The following is an 11,102-nucleotide window of genomic DNA, read 5'->3' as shown; positions in this document are numbered from 1 at the left end:
TACCTTTGCTTTCTTCCCACATGCCAAAGACATGCTGGCAAGTTGATTGGCATCTGTCTTGATCCTAGTATGTGTATGTATGAATGTGAGTTTGAAACGCTAGGAGACTGATGTGAATGTACGATAGATGTATCTAAATTGACAGCGCTATAGAACTACATGTAGTGAATGAAAATCACAAAAATGCTATTTTTTTCCCCCTGCCAAAATATGTGCTTTTTTTTCTCCCCCCCCCCCCCCTGAAAGGTGAACTTATCCTTTTCAACCACTTACTGACCAGCTGCCGCAGGCAGGTCGGCTCTGTTGCGTGAATCGCTATACGTGTAAGGTGGTTCATTTTAATATAGTGGGCTATAAAAAAATTTTTTAAATAAGCTATTTCTGGGGGGAGGACATCAGTTTTGTTTAGGTACAGCGTTGCATGATCGTGCAATTTTCAGTTACAGCGACAGTGCCGTATCGAAAAATGACCCGGTCTTTAAGGGGGGTACATCCTTCTGGGGCTAAAGAGGTTAAACAGCTCCTGTTTGCCTCTGTTAATGAGTTTTCTGTAATAAGACCAGATACTGCTGCTACAATTTGTGCAGGGTTGACTGGTCTTGTATCTGCTCCTGTACGGTTTTCTGTAGGCAGGCTGTAGTGGGTGGACAGCTTTGCAGGCTCTGGGCCATTCTGCTCTTGTGCGAGTCTCCTCTATGGTGGCTTACGTGTATTTTTTTTTCTATAAACCGTGAAAGGGTCTTTGCTCTTTTGCCCAGCAATAACCTATTGACGAAAGATAGCTAAAGAAGTGGTCTGTTCTAACAAGACTGACTGTCCCTGTTCAGGAAATGCCTATGTTTAAAGATGGCATATAAAAGGTTAGAAGCTCTTTCTACTCTGCCGTGCAGGTATTGCCCTTTAACCTGCCACAATGTTCCTCTTCTAGCCCATAGCCCTATTTTATTATGTTGATGGGCTATCTGTAGATATTACATGCTAAATATCCAGAATGGGCATACATTTGGTACCTATGCACTTAGGACCCTATGGCTCAATTGTTTCTTGTATTGAAGCTCTGCAGACCAATTCCTATTGCATATTCCCTTTGATGGGCAACAAATAGGCAAAATCTCCATCTGGTAAACCCTCTACTCTGACGTTAGTCTTTCCTTTTTCTCAGGTCTCTAGGTTCAAGGAAAAGCCTGGACCCTTTATTCTGCCACAAGTCCTCCAATAATGGGATGCCCCCACTTGTAAGACTCTGGGCCCAGAATCTATCCAGAGACAACAAACTGCAATTTCTGTCTCGGCCTACAGCCCACTTTATGTGCAAAATACAGCGCTACCCAAAAATTATATATATATATATATATAAAAAAAAAAATGCATTTGTTGTGCAAATCAATAATCTATCCAAGAAGCGATGCAATGAAAAAAAAAAAAAAAAAAACACTTTTCAGAATCAATCCAGCTGTGTATAATCATTCCACAACCCGTGAACTGCCACAAGAAGAGAAATGTGAATGCAAATCTTCAATATGGTAAAGTGCTTGTGCATCGCAATGCGGTATAACTCACCAGATTTAATTGACCTCTTGTTACAAAAAATGGTCAAAGAGCATAGGGTAACATTGCACAGGAAACCTTTGGTTCCTACTATCTTCATAACACTCCTGAAAAAGAAGGTTCCATTCAGAGTACAAAAATATAAAAAAAAAGCTCATAGCGTAAAGCAGCTTCTTTATTAAAAGGTCACAGGAAAAACAATCCAGTGGTACTCGCAGGCTCAGCCTAGCACTAAGGATAACGGTTAAGACACAAATTGAGCACCACTCTTGCTCTGCAAGGAGGAACTCCTGATTAGACGTGCATTACGAAAACATTTGTTTCGTTTTGATACGTTAATATAGTTATTTTGTTTAGTTCAATTTGTATTCGGAGATTTCGAATTTACAGGTTTTTTTTTTTTATTCTAAATGTTCAAATCGATACATTTTCGAATCGGTCAAAACGAAAATGTTATTGTTTTTGATTTTAATGCAGCAAAGTGAACAAACAAGAAAAATCTTCATCAAATGATTACAAGGACTCTTTAAATTGCCTTTGGTTTAACAAAAACAGCATTATTTTGAAATGGTCACACACACAGTCTTTGATTTCAGCATTATGTGTAGGTAAAATTTAATTAGAATTTCCGAAATTCTAAGCATTCGGTACAATTTGGTTATATTGTAATTTGGGTATTCGGATATATCCGAATAACGGAAAATTTGTCAGAATATTAATTCAGAACAAAATGAACCACACGTGTCTACTGATGACATCTGTATAGATTAAACGCATAAAGCCCACCTTTTGAACTTCAGAATAAGAGACACTTGTGGCAGGAAGTAATCTGTGGGGCGCCTTGGTGAAATGTGGGTGTGGCCAAACTCTTAACAGTGGGAAGGGCTTAAGGAGTGTGGTTAAACAAAACCAGGCTTCCTTGTACATATAAAATTGCTTTGTATGAGCCTGCCTTAACCGCTTAAGGACCGCCTCACGCTGATCTACGTCAGCAGAATGGTACGGCTGGGCACAAGCACGTACAGGTACGTTGCCCTTTAAGTGCCCAGCCGTGGGTCGCGCGTGCTGCCGGCGCACTCGTAACCCGGTCCTGAGTGCCGTGGCCGCGGGAACCGTGGACCCGATCGCCGCCGGTGTCCCGCTATCGGGTCACAGAGCTGAAGAACAAGGAGAGATAAGTGTAAACAAACCTCTCCTCATGCTTCCTAGTGAGCCTGTCACTGATCGTCTGTTCCCTGTCATAGGGAAAGACGATCAGTGACGTCACACGCCAAGCCACACCCCCTACAGTAAAAAAAAAAAAAACCACACACTTAACCCCTACACTGGCCCCTAGTGGTTAACCCCTTCACTGCATAAGTAAAATTGTAGACTCTAACTTTTGGGCAAACCAATCAATAAACACTTATTGCGATTTTATTTTTATTCTTTTTTTACCAAAAATATGTAGAAGAATATGTATCGGCCTAAACTGAAGGGGAAAAAAAAATGTTTTTTTTTTTATATATTTTTGGGGGATAATTATTATAGCAAAAAGTAAAAAATATTGCATTTTTTTTTTTTTCAAAATTGTCGCTCTATTTTTGTTTATAGCGCAAAAAATAAAAACCGCAGAGGTGATCAAATACCACCAAAAGAAAGCTCTATTTGTTTGGGAGCCACGTCGCACGACCGCACAATTGTCAGTTAAAGTGACGCAGTGCCGAATTGCAAAAAGGGGCTCGTCCTTTAGCTGCAAAATGGTCCGGGGCTTAAGTGGTTAAAGAAGAACTTCATTAAAATGGTGAGGAGCAGGGCTGGATATAGCCTGTCTGATGTAAGGGTGCAGTAAAAAGTGTCAGAGGGACAGAAGACGCAAGGTTAATAGTGCAGTGTATAGTGATCAACAGGGAAGAGGATGAGAGGACAGGGGTCATCTGGGTGGAGAACAAAAATCAGCATGGCAGAAGAGAAGGGTCTGCAGGGCAGTGTAAAGCAGTCAGCAGGATGGAAGATGGGCTTAGTAGAGCAGGGTACAGGGGTCAGCAGGACAGAGAACAGGAGTCAGTCAGGCAGGATACAGGGGTTAGCAGGATGGAGGACAGGAGCCAGTAGGGTACAGGGAGTCGAATCCCTCACAACATTCCACCTCCTAGACCAGTGGTTCTCAACTCCTGTTCTCAGGACCCACTAACAGGCCAGGTTTGCAAGATAACTGAAATACATCACAGGTGATATCATTTGCTGCTCAGTGATTGTTGTATTCTAGCCTGCATCTCCCCAAGGTACTACTTAAAATCTGGCCTGTTAGTGGGTCCTGAGGACTGAAGTGTAAAACCACTGTCTTAGCAAAGATCTCCCAGTTTATCCCCCTTTATTCTTACACTCCCCCAATCTTTCATCCCTTTACTCTGTACACTCCCTAATGATTGCCCACCTCCACTCAGTAGCTCAATCTCCACTCTTGACATCAGTGGACGGGGCTCTCTGTTATGTGACCCGATTCTCAAACAAGGGGGTGAGAGGGAAGAGAGCAAAGGGAGCTGGCCAGTCACTAGGAGATGGCGTCCTATAGGACCGTACTGCACAGGTGCATGTCTGCAGCCTTTTTCAAAGCATCAGAGCAGCCAAGGGGGTAATTGCCCCCCAGCCCTGTCCGCCCCTGCCATGACTGCTTTCTTCCCAGCTCTCTGAAGTTTTGGTCTCATACTTCCTCTCCTGGACCAATTAGAAAGTGCAGCCCGCCTCGTACATGTGCAGTAGTGAACCAGCTGTGAAGTCAAAAGGCTTCACTGTCGCGTTCTCTTATGCCGCGTACACACATAGCGGACTATCCGACGAACTTGGTCTGGCGGACTTTCCGAAGGGGCTACTTGCCCACACATGGCACTTTTTCAGCGGACTAATACGGCGTACTATCCGCCCTACTTTTGAAATGAACGGACTCGCCCACACACGCGGAGTAAAGTCCGCCGCCTTCTGTTCTTTTCTTCGCTTCTTCTCTTCAGATGTTGACTCGTCGCTCCCTCCGCTCACAATGACGGGGACCGGGCGCGCGGCGACTTATATAGGGACATCACCGGATGATGTCCCCGCTTATTATGATGTCACAGTCCCAGCATCCTCTGGGACTGTGACACCATAATGGGCGGGGACATCATCCGGCGATGTCCCTATATAAGTCGCCGCGCATCGCGTTGGAGCCATTGTGAGCGGAGGATGCGATGAGTCAACATCTGAAGAGAAGAACAGAAGGCAGCGGCGACAGAAGACCGGGCCACTGCCTGTAAAAGAGCTATAAGAAGGCGCGGTGGCCTGGCAGAAGAACCGAAGAGGGGGACAAGACCCCCGAAGTTGGAAGAGGCCGGCGGCGAGGAAGAAAGCCAAGCTTCTCTGCTAGCAAAAGAGCTAGCAGAAGATAGCGGAGGAGTCCGGCGAGAAGACCCCCGAAGACGGAAGACCCCCGGAGCTGTGCAATAAACTATTTTTACCCTGTGTTGTGTTTTTTTTGTACTTTTTTTCACAGGTGAATGGGTAGGGGTACATTGTACCCCATACTCATTCACATAGGGTGGGGGGCCGGTATCGGGGGGCCCCCTTATTAAAGGGGGCTCCCGGATTCCGATAAGCCCCCCGCCCGCAGACCCCGACAACCAACGGCCAGGGTTGTCGGGAAGATGCCCTTGTCCTCATCAACATGGGGGACAAGGTGCTTTGGGGTTGGGGGGCCGCAGGGGCCCCAAAGCAACCCCCCATGTTGAGGGCACGCGGCCTGGTATGGCTCAGGAGGGGGGCCGCTCGCTCGTCCGGGTAGCGTGCTCGGACAAGGGTCTGATGTGGACCTTGGGGGACCCCCACGCCGATTTTTTTGGCGTTGGGGTTCCCCTTTAAGTCCATACCAGGTGGCGGGGCCAGCGACGTCTCCTTCGCGGGCCCCGCCTACCTGGAGACCCGCTCAAAATGAGCGGACTTTTCTCCGGGCGGGAAAAGTCCGTTCATTTCAAAAGTACGGCGGACTGGCATACGCACGGCCGGATTGTCCGCCGAAATGCGAGTCCAGCGGGAAGATTGGAGTGTAAAACTACTTTCTAAGTCCGCCGTACTTTCGGGTCAAAAAAGTCTGCCGGAGGCTACACACGGGGGGATTGTCCGGCGGACTTGAGTTTGCCGGACTTTTCCACCCGATTGTTTGATCGTGTGTACGCGGCATTACTAGGAGTGGCAGAAGCTGCACCCGATATCGGGCTGCCGCCATCGCAGGCTCCCTGGACAGATAAGTGTATATATATATATATATATATATATATATATATATATATATATATATATATATACATATATTAAAAGTCAGCAGCCGATTTCTTTTTTGGGTGGGGGGGTGGACCTCCTCTTTAAGCGTTGACCAAAAAAAAGCCCTGGAAGCTGATTGATTTCTGTACATTGCTGCACCAGACTGCAGTCTCCAGTTTTAGTATATCAACCCATCGGTATCTTTAGCTCCATTACAATAGTGTTATTCTGCTACCTTCAAGTGATTGGCAAAAAAGTCCGGAAATCCCTATTGTTAGGCAAGCTTTCAGGTTTTATTTTTTATTTTGCTTAAAGGGGTTGTAAAGCTAAAAGTTTTTTCACCTTAATGCATTCTATGCATTAAGGTGAAAAAACATCTGACAGTGCCGGCCTCCCCAGCCCCCCTGTTTTATTTACCTGACCCCTCGAAAGTCCCGCGCTCGCCCCCAACGTCCTCTTCGCCGCTCAGCCTGGCCGTTGATTGGCTGGAGTGGATGGATTGAAAGTGCCAAGTGATACAGTGAGCGGCTATAGCCGCCGGCTGTATCACGAGAGCACGCTCGCTAGTGCTTCTCACCATGCGAGGGAGCTTGCATGAACGTGAGAAGTACTTGTGTGGGGAAGCAGAGACAGCCGCCGAGGGGCCCCAGAAGAGCACTCTGCACAGTGGAGGTAAGTATAACATGTTTGTTATTATTTATTTTTTTAATTCTCTTTACAACCCCTTTAAGTGTCTTAGGTGATGGTCCTGCTTGTGAAGTTTTTGTACAAAAACATCATTTCTCAATGGCTGGGATTTAGAGACTCTTTTTCCAGATCCATTTCCAGTGGTTTTTCAATGCTAAAGAGGAACAGTACCCAGACCCTGCCCTGTACACACGGGGATGGCCACTAAGGGCCCTTGTGGTGCTGTCACTTGTGATAGGTGAAGATTGGACCTCCCAAGGGATCCTGTGGCAAGAATGGTAAATGCCCTGGGGTAGTCCCTGCTGGTATCCCTCCATCCCTCCTTATAACTTCTCCAGTGACACCCCCTTCCTAGGCAGGACAAGGAACAGGGGGGTGAGGAGTTCCAAATACATTTCTCAGGTAAACAGGAACCTGGATGCTGCCCCCCCCCCCCCCACATGCAACACTTTGAACCAGGAGGTCAGAGTGTTCCCTGACTCTTCACCTGTATGGTATTTCCACTACTGCCGGAGCACCTTCCTCAAGAACGTTTGTGTCAAGGGGGAATTCTCATCTGCCATCACTGGTCTACAGCACCAGCTTTCTGGAATTCTTGATGGCTTATGCCGCGTACACACGATCGATTTGTATGACGTACTTAGTCCATCATACAATCCGGCGGACAATCTGGCGGACTTTCTACCGAACGGACTTGGCCACACACGGATACACAAACAGTCCGACGAAAGCTTGCGCGATGACGTACAGCACGTACAACGGGACTAGAAATAGGAAGTCCAAGACACAGTAAAGCACCCTTTGGGCTCCTTCTGCTGACTTTGCATTAGTGGAAGTTTGGTTAGAGACGATTCGCGCTTTTCAGACTTCAGCTTAATTCGTCCGTTATTTTTTTTTTTTTATTTATTCTCAAATTGGAATATTAATCATAAGATGAGGATGAATAAAGACATTTGTGATAACTCTGTGTGAATATAAGCAGCAAAGCAACTTCACTTTTCTTGCATTATGAAGAAGAAAAGAATGTGCTATATTAAAAGATCACAAAATTAGCAGCATGACGAATATGCTAGCTTCAATATGAACACTAGTTTTACAAGACAGAACGCTTCCGCCCTGTAAATCCTTTCTGGGCATGCGCCATTCTTAGTCTGTCGGACTAGCATACTGACGAACGTATTGTCCGCTGAAACCAAAGTACGACGGGAAGATTGGTGTGCAAACCGGCCTTCTTAGTACTCCGGACTTCACGCTGAAAAAGTCCGCTGAAGCCCACACACGATTGGATTGTCCGTTGAAATGCGTTTCAACGGTCTAAGTACGTCATACAATTCGATCGTGTGTACGCGGCATTAGATTGCCTTGGTTGCAAGCAGAAGGGTTACCCTCCCCCCTAATCATGGAAGAGAGACCAGTGGAAGATGAGGTTTTAAGTTACCGCATCCTGAGTCCACTGTTCCATAGGTCACAGGATTTAGATTATGAAATCCGCTGCAACATCCTCATTCCTTTCCTGTACATATGCTTATTTAAAGCATGTTTTTGTATGCGGACTGATCTCATCCTGTCAAGGTGTTTGTTCCAGCTAAAAGGTTCACACAGCACTGCCCCATGAAAAGTGAATTCACTAAGAACTGGAGTATGCCTTCAGTGCATCTGGCAGTTTCTTATCTTGACAAGACACTTATAAGTCCAATGGATGAAGATTATTTAAAGCGGTATTGAACCCAAAACCAAAAATGTAATATATTGCAGTTTACCAACCATTAGATGTGGTGGCTGCATTCGTTTTTTTTTTCTCTCTGGCCTTTCCCTCAATTTTCACCTGGTGATCTTGCCATTAACACACCACCTGTATTAGTAACATACCACTCAGGATGAATGAATAGAGGAGGGGATGGGAAGTGTCTGATTCAGACATTCCTACACTGCTGAAGGCTAGGAAGGTAATGTCTAGGAAGATTTACAACGGGATTGAAACTTGTATTTTGCCTGGTGTGAGGCTCCGAGTTTTCACACTTGCAAGTACAGGCATACCCCACTTTCAAGTACACAATGGGGTTTATTTACTAAAGCTGAAAAGTGCAAAATCAGGCTGACTTCTGCATAGAAAGCAATGAGCGTCCAGGTTTTATTACCAAAGCTTAATTGAACAAGCTGGGGTTAGAAGCTCATGTGGTTAGCAGCGCCCTGGCATTTCTCCAATCTGGCATTAACTTGGGACTGTTCTTAAGTACAATTAAAGGTCAAATTTCAGCCTTGGTTGTCCTTTTTTCAGAGACAGATCATTTCACACTCTTTGGTGTGGCCACTTGTACAAGACATAGCATACAATTCACTAAAGCTAAAATACCACATACGCTATTTCTTTAAATGGTTTGGTATTTTAGTAAACAAATATAAAATGTGGTTTGCACTTTTAGCTGGTTAACGAGTCGGCACCCACTGCTTCTGTCACAGTCTAGCCTGCAGCATTGGTGTGCACAGCCTATTGCAGCAGTGTCAAAATCAATTTCATTGCGGGCCACATCAGCATTATGATTACCCTCAAAGGGCCGGTTGTATCTCCCATGGTATTCTGTATGAGCAGTCTCCAATAAAGTTTCCTGTGGATGATACCCTCCTTTTCAGCTGGCATAGAATTGTATTCTATGTACCCCACCCTCTCTTACATCAGATGTCAAGAGACCCCCCCCCCCACCATCAGAAGTAAAGAGTCCCCCACCCTCCCTTACATCTCAGGGTACTCCCTTACCTTATGCTGTTGCTGTGAAGACGCTGGGGGGATAGCTGGGAGGCAGAATATGCAGAGTCTGGAGGAGGACCAAAGAAGGGCTGGTCAACTGCTGGAGTCTGCTGAATGCTGAGACCAGTGGAGGTGGAGACGAGGGGGTGCTGTGGCAGCACAGAGAGGCTCAGGAGGATCTACATGAGTTATGTCCTCCTCTTTGCTGCCAACTGCTGAGACATGGTGGGGACGGAGACAAGAGGGATGCTGCAACTGCACCCTGAGTTGGCTTTCTATAAGGGAACATTACCATAGAAACCTGACAGCATCTTTAATTACCAGTGATGCATCCCTGTGGTCAGCCAGGGATTCCCGGGTGACAGCAAAATGTAAACAAAAGCCCAGACAGTAAAGAATAAAATGGTGTTGGGTCCCTCCCATAATTCATACCAGAATATCTGAGCATGCAGCCTGGTGGTTAAAAAAAAAGAGGGATGGGCATGCAGCCCCCTCCCCACCATACCAGGCCACATGCCCCCAACATGTGGGGGGGTTCTTTGCACCTTTGTACCCATGTTGAGGAGGACAAAAGCCTCTGTTCCACAACCTTGGTCAAATGGTTGTGGAAGGAAACCTATTGGAATCTAGAAGCCCTCTTTAACAAAAAGGGGGCACCCAGGTCCCGGTCTCCCCCACGTGAATGAGTAAGAGGTACCTTTCACAAAAAAAATTGACACCACCGAAACCTTTGACAAGCCCTTTAGTAAAACAATATTAAAAATGTCCTCCGATATACATCCATCATCAATCAGGTCATCCAGCAATATAGGTTTATGTCAATCACGATGAACAACGACCACCAACCCACCAACACCTAATCGTTCCTGTTGCTTGCCACCCACCGCATGCCAAGCCTATATTTGGTCAATGATGTCCCCAGATGACCTCACACCTTTGTTTATTTCATTGGCAACCAACGGGAGCTGTCAGGTGTTGGCAGGTGGTGTTTCTTTTTTTTCATGTGAGTCGTGGCCATTGTTCATTGTGGGGAAGAAGCTCTTGTCCTCATTAACAAAGCCCTTTCATGGCCTGCCAAGCTGCATGTTCGGATAAGGGTCTAGTATGAATTTTGGGGGATTCCATGCTATTTTTTAACATTGTTTGGCATGGGATCCCCTTAATAGCCAATATCCACTCTGCCCCCTGGACCCATGTTGAGGGCATGTGGCCTGGTATGGGGAGGAATTGGGGGGGGGGGTGCACACCAAAGGGCCTGATATGGATTGTGGGGTGATCCTCCACACCATTTTTTATTTTATTTTACTGCCGGGGCTTCTGTTTTATTCTGCCATCAGCTTGGAATGCCGGTGGGTGCTGACTCCCAAACCCCTTGGTGCTGGCTGTACACACACAAATATGTGACCTCTTGGCACTGAGAGGCCAAATATTAGTGTGAATTGCTGTCACTAGAGCTATCGGTACGTAACCGAAACCGGATCACGTGCCACCATGACAGCCAATCACGGCAGTCACGTAATCGTAAGCCCCACCCCACCTCCGGGCATCATAAACCTCTTAAAGGACCAGGGGGCGCCAGCGCAAAGAGGTTAACATCCAACTATACTTATTTCATACATTCATTGAATAAGTCCGTGGCTAGGCCACAACTTATTTAACAAATATATTTATTTATTTATTTATTTTGTGAATTTAATGTCAGCCAATGCAGTATTTATCATGCTTTTCTTATATTTTCAGTAAACACTGCATAAACCGATAGTGAATTAACTTTTTCAATGTCACATGCGACATTTCGATCAAATAAGCTATGTGATCCAAATAACTTATACAATATTATTTAGTTGAATTG

Source organism: Lithobates pipiens, unplaced genomic scaffold (assembly GCF_037356315.1).
Source record: "Lithobates pipiens isolate NorthernLeopardFrog02 unplaced genomic scaffold, aLitPip1_a1.2 Scaffold_23, whole genome shotgun sequence".
NCBI lineage: Eukaryota > Metazoa > Chordata > Amphibia > Anura > Ranidae > Lithobates > Lithobates pipiens.
The sequence above is the reverse complement of the archived record's forward strand: the minus strand, read 5'-3'. Positions refer to the sequence as shown.